At 48.1% G+C, this 11,971-nt stretch overlaps 1 pseudogene; it reads left to right on the forward strand.

The window, feature by feature from the left end:
* Positions 1–4,848: 4,848 nt before the first annotated feature.
* Positions 4,849–5,438, forward strand: LOC146587546 (olfactory receptor 14A16-like; annotated as a pseudogene).
* Positions 5,439–11,971: the final 6,533 nt, after the last annotated feature.

Genomic DNA, 11,971 nt, shown 5'->3' on the forward strand with positions numbered 1-11,971 from the left:
CCTGACAGTTCAGGTGTCCAACTCAGCTGAGCATGTTTTGCAATGTGTCACTAAGGTGATTGAGGCTTGTAGGTTCTGAAGCTCTTGCCTGATCAGCCCCCACACAGCCTGGGTATTAGCTCACTCATAGACTCTTTGCAAGCAAATCTCCTGTGAGATGAAATCCCAGGTGTGGATCTGAGGCTAATTTGGACAAAGGTCCCCTCTTGGCAGTGTGGTGTGGATAAAAGCAAAGGAGGGTCAGGTGCTTCTAGAGTGGCTCAGGGCTGTCCCAGCAGGCTTTGCACAGTTCAGCTCACCCCAAAATCATCCAACTGTATATTGGAGCCAGCAGAATTGCTCCGTCTTGATATCATGCCATAAAAAACCCTTTGACTGCTAATAATACATCSTGGGCTACTTTGGGAAGGTTGAGCTGCCAAAGGAAACCTCCAGATAATGTGCATGGTGTCTCTGGGCCACAGGGGCAGCATAGTGGGCTCTGAGGATACATTGATGAGGAATTGTGAGTAGCTTGATGGCAGATGCACTTCAGAGGGCTAGTCCTGAGCAAGGTGGCCATGAGCCATGCCTGCCTGCCTGCTGGCCACAGGCTAGTGGAGTGGCTGCAGCAGAGATGCCCTTAGATACGTCACCTCCTCTCCTCCCCAGAGTGGACATTTCTGCTGGGTGAACTCTCTCAGGCACTGGGTGACATCGCAAAGCCTRCTGGCCAGCTCATCTGCTGAGGGCCAATCAGCCTGCTGCAGAGGAGGTGACCTCACCATCAACACTGCAGGTATGTCCCCTTTGCCTGTCTCTCCCTGTCCTGCCCGTATATCATCTCTGGTGGGATAAAACATGGTGTGATTCTCTTCTTGTCCTCAAAATGGCTCCTACCAGAGCCCTGCGCATGAGGTTCCAGCACAAGAAGTGATCTCAACACCAGTGTTGCAGATGTGTCACTTCTATCTTGTCAGAGTCAGCTATCAGGTCCGAGCAGGTTACTCAGGGCTTTATTCATTGAGACCTTGAAAACCTCCAAGGATGGAGATGCTTTTTGGACCAAGGATACAGCCTTATTAGATAAACTGCTCCACTGCTTCACCATCTCAGTAGGTTAAAAATATTTCCTCTACCTTTCTTGTCACAACTAATGCTTGTTGAACCTAATCTGCCCATCATTCACAATGATGAAGAGCATTATGTTGCAACACACAGATATTGTATGCTGTGCAGAGGGCCCACTCCGGACAAGTAGTTGTTGATAACTAATCTTAAAATCTTTTAGACCCAAGAGGAAACCTCACACCACTTGGAAGGGCTGGCTTGGCAGAGTCCGTACCTGGTGCTAACCACATGCAGGAAAGCTATTTCTACCTTCAAGAATTGCAATGGTTATTGCCAGAGATGACAGAATCACTGAATCATTCAGGTTGGAAGGGACCTTCAGAGGTCTCTAGTCCAACATCCTGCTCAAATCAAGATCAACACCAAATTCACACCAAGTTCCTCAGGGCCTTGTCCAGTTACATTCTGCAAGCCTCCAAAACCAGTGTCTATAACCTATCTGGACTCTTCTTCAAATGCTTCGTTACCCTCTTTGATTTTTCCCCCTTCTATCTAAGTTTAACTGTGCTTGTGTCAGCCTGTATTTATGTCCTTAAATCCAGTGTCTGCACTGAATTACAGGAGCTGGTTGAAACATTGGAATCTTCGTGTGTCTCATATGTCTTTATAGTGAGTGGAGCTCTAGCTGTAGTAGGCATCTAGTGTCACTTCTACTTGATGCTCTAGAAGGATGAGGGTATCATAGTTGCTCCATCGGAGCAAGAAGACTCTGGCACGTGTCTTGGTCCACCTCTGTCTCTTTTACAGTCACCAGGTGTTTGTATGTGAGCAGGTGACTCCCACCCTCCATCTCCAGTGATTACAGTGGGAGTTTAGATGAGGAGCTCCCATGCTGACATCTCTGTTGTGCTCACTTTAGCTTAGGCAAAGGGAATCCCACCTCCTGTGTGTCTGTGGAGTTTACAGAAGGAATCTGAATCCTACTCCAGTCCTGGGACTTCTAACTTGGCATGTGATGCCCAGACTGAATAATTGGAATGAAAAGCTGAATCAGGGGTAAATGAACTCCCTTCTTGTCCACTTCTATGTGTCCTGCCTAGTTAAGACATAGGAATATGGATTTCTGGGGGGGGGGGGATGTCTTTACCTCTCATATCCATGAGATAACCATCCTCTGATGAAACAAGTGACAATGCTGCAAGTGGTCTCTCTGTATTGTTTAGAGAGGCACCAAGGGTGATTTTTTTGGTTTATCTCAGTGAGCATTTACCTGGAGCAGGGAGCACAATGGACAGAGAAAATCACACCTTCAGCTGGGCCCCTGCTCCCAAGCGGGGACAGGCTCCAGAGACAGGGGGAGCTGATGACAACCTGACAGCACTGTCGAGGCACAGCTGTGTGCAGCAGCAGCTTCTCTGGATAAGAGGAGCAGAGCTCCAGGCACTGTCTGCTGCTGCTGACAAGAGATGAGAGAAGACAGGGAGAAGTGAAAGGCAGGTGGAGTGACAGGACAAAGGAGAGCTCCTTATGGGGGAAATCTTCCCAGCTCTTGATACAGTAAGTCTCTGGCAGCAAGGCAATGCTACAGAGGTTCCTGAAGGGAACCAATCTTCTAAAGCTGTTGCACCCCATAACTGATAGGTTTTTGAAGTATCACTCTCCTTTGCAGAGGAGGAGGAGATGCTTCAGAGCAAGAATTCCCTGCCACATTGTCACAGGCACAGGGCATCCTGCTACATTCTCCCAAGGATGGCTGCAGGGCTGTGAAGTTGGGATATGCACCCAGGTGTGCCCAGGGCTGTGATTCAGAGCAGTGTCCCTGCACTGCAGAGGAAGGTGAAAAAAGGCTACTAAAAAGAAAGGAGGTTTCCTTCCAGGGCTTTCAGTTTCCTCGTTTTGGCAGGGAGGAAAAAAAAGAAAGAGTTTTCTGTTTTGGCAAGGAGCTAAGATACACTAACCTGCACTCTCAGAGATCAGCAGGTCTGTGAGAAAGATCAGCAAACTCCTTCAACCTCACCTCCCCCTACAGCAGAACCAGCAGCACCTTTTTGAGCCTTTATCAGGGCTTATGTGACCTGCTTCTTAGGACCTGCATGCACAGACATGCCCCTGGACATTGCCCAGTGCTGGTAGGTTTCCGTAGGGCAGAACTGAGCACGCATAGGGTGGGAGGATTCTTGGGAGCACCGATAGGGGAAGATGCTGGGACAGAGAAAGCTCTAGGCAGCAGGAACAGCTGCAGGCAGCAGAGATGGGCAGGGAATGAGAGGGAACTGCTGACAGAATTGTCATGGCAGGATGGATTTGGGCAAGTCATGATCAGTCCCTCTGATGCAGACACCTTTTTCTGAGCTTCTTGTTTCCTTTCCTGTCCTGGGAGATTTTAGCTGCAGTTCAGATATTGATGTTGTAAATTGTGCAGCAGAGGGGTCTGCATGGGAATGAGGTTGCCCCAGCCACCTTCTGGCCTGTGGAGTTCCAGGAAGTACTCTGTGGCATTGGGAAATGAGCTGACTCTCCCTTAAGGAGAGCCCATTTTCAGTCCTAACAGTCCTTTGACTGCTTCCCTGTGGTGTCCTGCCAGGCTGCGATCTGCCCTCTGGAAAGGCAATGCTGTGTTGTAGCATCACTGTGATATCTGGGAGACAAATAAAAAGGTGCAGAGTTGCTGGGCATATGGAGATGGTGGTGGGAGGCTGTATATGGGCAGCATCCTTGGCTAGAAGGGAAGTGTGGAGAGCTCCCTCAGGTGCCTGGAGAAAGGGGAGAAGTTTGGAGACCTGCATTTTGAAACAAGACACCTCTGTTCTCAGCAGGGGCTGGTTGCTTTTTAGAGTAACATCATCCTCCAGCTAAAAGAGGTGTGAGCACAGGATGGCTTGGAATAAGACTATCAGACAACAAAGATGTCCCCACTCTGCACCAAGTGCCAGTGGATGCTTTCCTCTGAGGACTCACAGCAGAAATGCTGAGGATTTCTGCTCTTATAGAGCACTCTCCATGGGTGACAGAGGCATCTCAAACAAAATAAACAGTATTTAAAAAAACCTTGAAATTCATTTCTGCAACTATTGTTTTTTACAGTTGGGATTGAACATGCTGAAAGCCCTTCCGCAAGACAAGTGGATTTCTTTTGACAGAAATTGTGTCAGAGCTAGTCACTGAAATTCTCATGTAACCCGTTACACAGCAGGATAAACTCTTCTGGAACCTGTGCGCAGAGGTCTCAGCCACTCATGACACATTCACCCTACACAAAGCAGAGCTTAAACAAGGGAACTGCACAAAGGGTCTTGCAATAAAGAGAGAAATAATGTGGAATTTATAACAAGATTTTAAACATTTTGGGTTTTTATTTATTTTACTTTAGAAATCTTTCCTAACTTGCCCTTCTCTTTTTCTCCTTGGACAGTCCACAAAGCCCAGGGTGATCAAATGTCCAATGGCAGCTCTCTCAGTGAGTTCCTCCTCCTGGCATTTGCCAATGCACGAGAGCTGCATCTCTTGCACTTTTCACTCTTTCTGGGCGTCTACCTGGCTGCCCCCCTGGGCATCATCACAGTATCCTGCGACCATCGCCTCCACATACCCATGTACTTCTTCCTCCTCAACCTCTCTGTTCTGGACCTTTGCTCCATCTAACCTCTCCCTCCTTGACCTTGGCACCATCTCCACCACTGTCCCAAATCCATGGCCAATTCCCTGTGGAATACCAGGGTCATTTCCTACTCAAGGTGTGTTGCCGAAGTCTTTTTCCTCTTTTTCTTATGTTCAGCAGAGTCTTCTCTCCTCACAGTCATGGCTTATGACCGCTACATTGCTATCTGCAGATCGCTGCGCTACAGCACACTTATGGACAGCAGAGCTTGTGTCAGAATGGCAGCAGCTGCCTGGGCCAGAGGTTGTCTCCATGCTGTCATGTACATTGGGAACATATTTTCCATACCACTCTGCCAAGGCAACACAGTGGACCAGTTCTTCTGTGAAATCCCCCAGATCCTCAAGCTCTCCTGCTCTGACTCCTACCTTAGAGAAATTGGGCTTATTGTTTTTAGTGCCTGTTTAGTCTTTGGATTTTTCATTTTCATTGTGCTGTCCTACGTGCAGATCTTCAGTGCTGTGCTGAGGATCCCCTCGGAGCAGGACCGACACAAAGCCTTTTCCATGTACCTCCCACACCTGGCTGTGGTCTCCCTGTACATCAGCACCTTATTTTTGCCCATCTGAAGCCCTGTACTGTCTCTTCCCCAGCTTTTAATCTGGTGGTGGCTGTTTTGTACTACGTGGTGCCTCCAGCAGTGAACCCCCTCGCCTACAGCATGAGGAACAAGGAGCTCAAAAGTGCTCTGAGCAAAGCGATTGAAGTGGTACAAGGTCAGCACCAATAACTGTCCCACGTGCTTTCACTCATCATGATATCTGATATCAAGGCTGTGTGTTGTGCATTCATTTCTTTCTTTCTTTTCTCTTTTATGTCTATGTTAGAAAAATATATTTATCCAGTTCATGCTATGTTTCTTCAGGAATCTCTCATTTGAATCTGATCCAGAAATGATGCTGAAGCAGGAAACCAGGCTTCCTACTTCATCAGTAGAGATGAGGGAATCTCAAAGCCCACTAGTCTGAGCTCCCTTGGATGTCCCCAGTGCAATGAGGAGAGTTTCCCTATGCAGGGCCTCTTCCTTTTTTTTTTTTTTTTTTTTTTTCACTAAGGGTTCTGAGGGGCACAGAATCCGGCTCAGATGCGCTCCAATGCGATGAAACTATGGGTCCCAGATCCATTAGGGGAGCTCAGCTCCTCTGGCCACAATCATGGTGTGATCTCACACCCCTCTCCTGCAAAGGAGGCAGGCAGCTGTCACCATCGACTGGTCCCTTCCCTCTACAGAGCTCCAGCACTCACAGAAGAGCTGGAGCAGAGGGGAGGGGAGCCTGGACACAGCCTGTGGGGACAGACCCTCTGCTCCTCAGGACTGCTCCCCCACTGCCACAGCAGGGATTTCCTTGCTGCAGCCTTTGAGTGGGGGCTGCATCTGTCCTGGAGACATATCCACCAACAGCAGCCAGCCTTTCTCTTTTCAGGGCTTTTCTCCTCATTTCTACACTGTCCTGCTTGACTCTTGTTTGTATATGGCCTCAGTGCTCTGGTAACATGGTGGTAGCTTTGTGCTTCCCTGTGCACTCCTGGGAACTCAGGCAGGACCAGACACTGGAAAGCCTTATGCCAGACCTGGCATCCACAATAACATTTATATCCACAGAGGATCTCCCCTGTGATATGCCTGAATCTGGCCTTTCTTCGAAGCTAGAGTCAAAAATACGCCAAAGGGATTGCACCACAAAAAGGCCTGCTGCTCTGCTTGTGAACTCCATGTGATCCAGGGGACAAGCTCAGCGTCTCTTTTTTGACTTGTTAGGGACTGAGGGACGGATCCAGGATTCACCTGTCAGTGACGAGTGGAGCTAGTGAATGGTCTCTGAGTTGCCTGCTGAAGGGATTGATTGCACGGACTCCTGACAGGTTCTGATCAGAAGGTGTTTTTCCATATTACAAGGCAAAATATATATCAATACAGTAAGCACGAGTCGTCCACGCAACATACACAGTGCAGTGATTGGGTATACAGCGATAAGCACACGCTCCAGCTATTAAAGCGATTGGTTATGTCCCTTGATGCAATTTTCTCACAAGCAGACACCACGGTTATCTGCTTGGCTCATATTCTGCATTCTTGTTCTGTTTCTCACAGCACACCTGCCTCTAGTCTCAGTTGAAGGACGGGTCGCCTAGTTCAGTGTCTAACAAACCCCACAATTCCCCCTCTTTTATTTTCAACCAGCCACACGCCCTTCAGCATGCCCTCGATCATGCATTGCAAGCATTGCAATAAGCAGGGAATAAGCAGCATTAGAGTGCAAATAACAAGCAATATTAAAATACTGAGTTTAACAAGTTCTTTCACTTATCCTACGATTCCTAGGCCAGAGAGCCAACTATCAATACCAAACGAGCTGTGTTGTAGCTCACTTGTTAATTGTTGGAGATGCTGTACCTGCGTAAAGAATGGGAATTATCAGACAGGTTCATACAACACATGCCCTCAAACTCATCACACCCATGTCCTTGGACTAGCAGTAAAAAGTTGGTTTTATCAGTATCCCAAAAGTCTAAGTTATCAGCACAGCTGGCTGCATAAGCCTGAGTGCTGCGCTTTTCCTGGCGATGGGCTCGGGTACTATTTAAGATCATAGTATCAGGAGTGAGACCGGTTTTTGGTCATGTAATTGCACCAAAATGTGGCATTGTGAAAGGGCGCAGGGTAGCATTTACAACTTGTTTGGTTGTCTGGTTCTGGCCCATGTAATTAAAACAGAGACAGGCATCCACTCGCACAGTTCCTGGAATGTCCAGTTCCTGTGGCTCCCAGGGGGCGGGCGGGAGATGGGCCGCCCAACCATCCCAGTTGTCAACCGCCATCTGATAGGTTTTGAGGAGGTCACTCATTGGCGACAAGAGATGGATCACTGTGCCCCAACTTCTGAGGCGTACACCCACAAGACACGTTGTGAAGGGGTTGGTCGGTGTTGCCAGTGATAGGCATAAAAAGATTGTTGTCCTGTCATGTTGGCGAGGGTGACCCAGACATTTGGGCGTGGGGAGACAGAGAGCCATGCTGAACTGCAGGCGATGATGGCAACGAGGAGGACGAGGCCAGGAAGGGTCGAACTGCCCCTGCCGGGACCCATCGTGGCCAGTGACCTGTGGAAACACAAGCATACCCTCAGCCCCATGTGATTATTCGGTGAGGTCCCTCCCAGTCACTTGTGCGTAAGTCTTTCACCAACACTAACGCAGGCTCCAACCTAGGTACTGGCACGAGTGTGGAATGCATATTATGATAGTGTTTCTCTATAGGGGGCACATCGTCATGTGCAATGGGCATTGATAAATGGTTTAATACAAATAAGGCCTTCCATAACCTGGCATGTGGTGTTTCACAGCTGTCTCCCCCTTTTTGTTTGGTCAACATGGCCTTCAATGTGCAACGCGTGCATTCAACGCTGGCCTGCCCTGTAGGAGAGTAGGGAATACCAGCGTGATGGTGAATGCCCCAGGTGTGTAAAAACTGTCGCGTAGACTGGCTGACATAGGCCGGGCCGTTATCGGTTTTTATCTGTCTAGGAATGCCAAGGGCGGCAAAGGTGGCGCAGAAGTGGCTCTGAACATGTTTACTTGTTTYGCCTGCCACGGCGGTGGCCCAAAGAGCTTGAGAAAAGGTATCCACCAATACATGGACGTATCGCAGCTTGCCAAATTCTGGGATGTGTGTAACATCCGTCTGCGACAGCTGCAGGGACTGCAGACTGCGTGGGTTCACTGTGGGGGAGGCCCCCGAAGCGAACGGCTGGCAGTCCAGAGAGGTTTGAACAGTCAGTTTAGCATTGGCCTGTGTGAGGCCGAACTGCTTCGCTAAAACCTTGGCTGACTGATGGAAAAATGAGTGTGATAACTGTGTTTATGCTAAGGTTATCACATCCGAGCCATCCAGGCCGGACTCGTCAAATGATCCGCACGAGCATTACCCTCAGTAAAAATACCAGGAAACGCGGTATGACTGCAGATCTGTATGACACAGTATGGATGAGAGCATTGCTCACTCAGAAACAGCAACACCTTAAATTTCAAGAACAAAACGTCTTTCGCTGCTTGCCGTAAATACGCCCTTTCAATTCGTAGGGCTACATCTACGGCACATTAGGAATCTGACACAATATTGAGCGGTTGGTCCACAAATAATCAGAAAGCCATGATCAAAGCATGTAGCTCTACTATTTGTGGAGACCCTTGTATTTGTTCTACCTGGCACTGCCACTGACCCCCAGCTTGCCATGTAAGCGCTGCCTTGCCCGTTTTTCCTGACCCATTGGTAAAAACAGTGACGCCACCCACCGGCTGGTGGCAGCATAACAGAACTTCCTCTATCTTAACATTGGAATAGAACGAGAACATYTTGTGTGGTGGTAAATGGACACCTAGTTGTCCTTCAAATCCTGCCAGAGCTACCTGCAATTCTAGACTATTTTGTAAAGACCAGTCTAAGTAATCTTTAGTCATAGGTATAACAATCTTGACTGGCTCCTGGCCAGTTAAGGCTACTATTCGGTCTCAGCCCTTCTGAATCAGGGCCGTGAACATCTTGACTCGGGTGACAATGGTTTTCTGGAATTGTTGCGGAAGGAAAACCCACTCCAGCAAAATCAGGGGATCGGGGCGCTGTGTGTCCCATTGACTAATAATTGCCATCAGCTGTTGCTCTTGATTGCACAAAACCAGCTGTACTGGGCAATTCTCACTTCTCCTATAGCATTGCTGCATTGTGATTCGCTCATTAACGCATTGTGGTGCCGCTCGAGCCTCTGAGGTCCATCGCCTAGGGGCTTTGATATCTGAGTCACCCTTTAATAATGCAAATAGAGGGGCTAAGGTGGCGTTATCAATGCCACATTGAGTCCAAATCCAAATGATGTTTTCTAAGAGTTTTTGAACATCATTCGGAGTGTATATGTCCACAGTTATTGATATTAGTTGTGGCCAAATTGTTTGTTGTAGGATCTTCCAGCCAAGATACTTCCAAGGTGGCTCCATTTGCACTTTCTCAGGTGCTGTTTGAAGACCTGCAGTTTGTAAGCTGGTGGTCAGTACTTCCAACGCCTTTATGACATTTGCTTTAGATGCTCCAGCTATAAAAAGATCATCCATATAATGATACAGGTAAAGCCGCGGAAACTGCTGTCGTACTGGTTGAATAGCGTGGGCCGCATAAGACTGACACATGGTTGGTGAGTTCTTCATCCCTGGAGGCAACACTGCCCAGTGGTATCTATCCATAGGCTCCTGCCTGTTGACCTTTGGCACCAAAAAGGCAAAGTGAGGTGCGTCGTCAGGGTGTAGTGGTATATTAAAGAAACAGTCCTTTAGGTCGATAATTACTACGTCCCAATTTGCTGGAATCATTGTGGGTGAGGGCAGACCAGGMTGCAATGGTTCCATATCTTCGATTACTGCATTTATCTGTCATAAGTCATGTAATAAATGCCATTTTCCACTTTTCCTTTTAATAACGAATACGAGGGAATTCCAAGGACTGTTCATAGGGACAATATGTCCCTCCTGTAGCTGTTCCTGAACCAAGGCTTGCAGAGCGGCGACCTTCTCTCCCGTGAGTGGCCATTGATCGACTCAAACTGTGTCATTGGTTTTCGAGGTTAATTGAAACATTGGTTGCCCTTCAATGACCACTAGTGAAAATTTTCTGGGGAGGAAATAGTAAATCGACACTGCCCTAGCACACCACGTCCCAGGAGGCTAATAGGGATATTGGTGATGTAGGGGCGCACGGTGCATAATGTACCCTCTCTTGTCTGAATGGTGAGAATCGAGGCGCTTTGCAAGGTGTTAGACAATCCACCAACGCCCACCAGGCCCCCGGACGGTGTAACTGTGGGCCAAGTAGCTGGCCAATCCGATGAGGAAATGACAGTCACATCTGCTCCTGTATCTCTAAGCATGGTACATTTGATGTGTAATGGGTGATGCTGTGTATTACGCACTGTGATAGAAAGCGTTGGTCACTGCTGCGCGATATCAGTGGCCCAGAAAATGGCTGGGGCTCCTGTGGAGCCAAACCCAGCAGATCCTCTTTTCCTGTTAGTTGTTCTGGGTACTATAGCTTTAAACAATATTAACTGGGCAATCCGAGTGTCCTTGGGCACAAACAGTGGAGGCAATGGAGTCCATGCCATTGCGTGAATCTGCCCTTCATAATCAGTATCAATCACACCAAGTAGTATAAACAGCCCTGCCAGGGTTGTACTTGAGCGTTGGAGCCGACTCTGTTACAGGCCTCTATCATTTCGACTAGGGAGGCATTTGGAGACATAGCTGGCAGGACCTTTTTGCAATCCGTGTTAGCGTTTCCTACTGCTAGCTTTAACAGCAGCGCCTCTTTTGCTTCTCAGTTATCAACTTGTTTATCTAATGCATCCCAGAGACGGTCAATAAAGAGCATATACGGCTCCGTAACTCCTTGGAGTACTTTCGTAAAAGAATGATCTGGCTTCCCAGTCTCTGGGATTTTTAACATAGCTTGTAAGGCTAGAGATGCAGACTGCCTTAAAACCTACGGATCTAAACGGGCTTGAAGCTGCGGGTCCTCTTGTCCCAAGAGCTGCGGCAACCCAGCAGTTTTACATGGATCGCCGACAGGTCTATCTAAGTTTTCTAGAGAAGCAGCGTAACATAAATCTCGCCACTTGTGTTCCCATAAAAGCTTCTGTGTCGGGGTTAGAATCATTGCTGCCAGCTGACGGAGATCATACGGTGTTAAGAGCTGTCCCGTCAGAACATTTTCTAGCAGTGATTGAGAAAAAGGGGCGGATAAGCCCCAGATGGTCACTGTTTTCTGTAATTCTTTAATCAAATCCCACTGAAAGGGAACCCACTCATTAGGGCCCTGTTGCCAGACCTGGACTGGGAATGCCAGACACGGGTCATCCCCAGCGGCCGCTGCATCATGGCGCAATTGCGCCCAATGTGTCCGGGGGTCAAACACCCCCTAAATCCATCCTTGTTGGCTCCGGCGGCAGCGCAGTGGTCTCTGATTGACAAGGTGCCTCATCCCTCCCTTTCTCCTGTGTGAAAGACGGCAGCGGCGGGGAACCACAACGCGCCCGTGGTGGCAGTTCCGTATCTAAATCTATGAGCTTAGTGTTTAATAGCAGGGCTGGATGGTCTCCCAATAGTTCAAGAGCTTTCACAGCTTCCTTTTTTCTTTTTCTTTTTCTTTTTCTTTTTCTTTTTCTTTTTCTTTTTCTTTTTCTTTTTCTTTTTCTTTTTCTTTTTCTTTTTCTTTTTCTTTTT

The sequence above is a fragment of the Rhea americana genome, unplaced genomic scaffold (assembly GCF_003343005.1).
Source record: "Rhea americana isolate MKP2758 unplaced genomic scaffold, rheAme1 scaffold_586, whole genome shotgun sequence".
NCBI lineage: Eukaryota > Metazoa > Chordata > Aves > Rheiformes > Rheidae > Rhea > Rhea americana.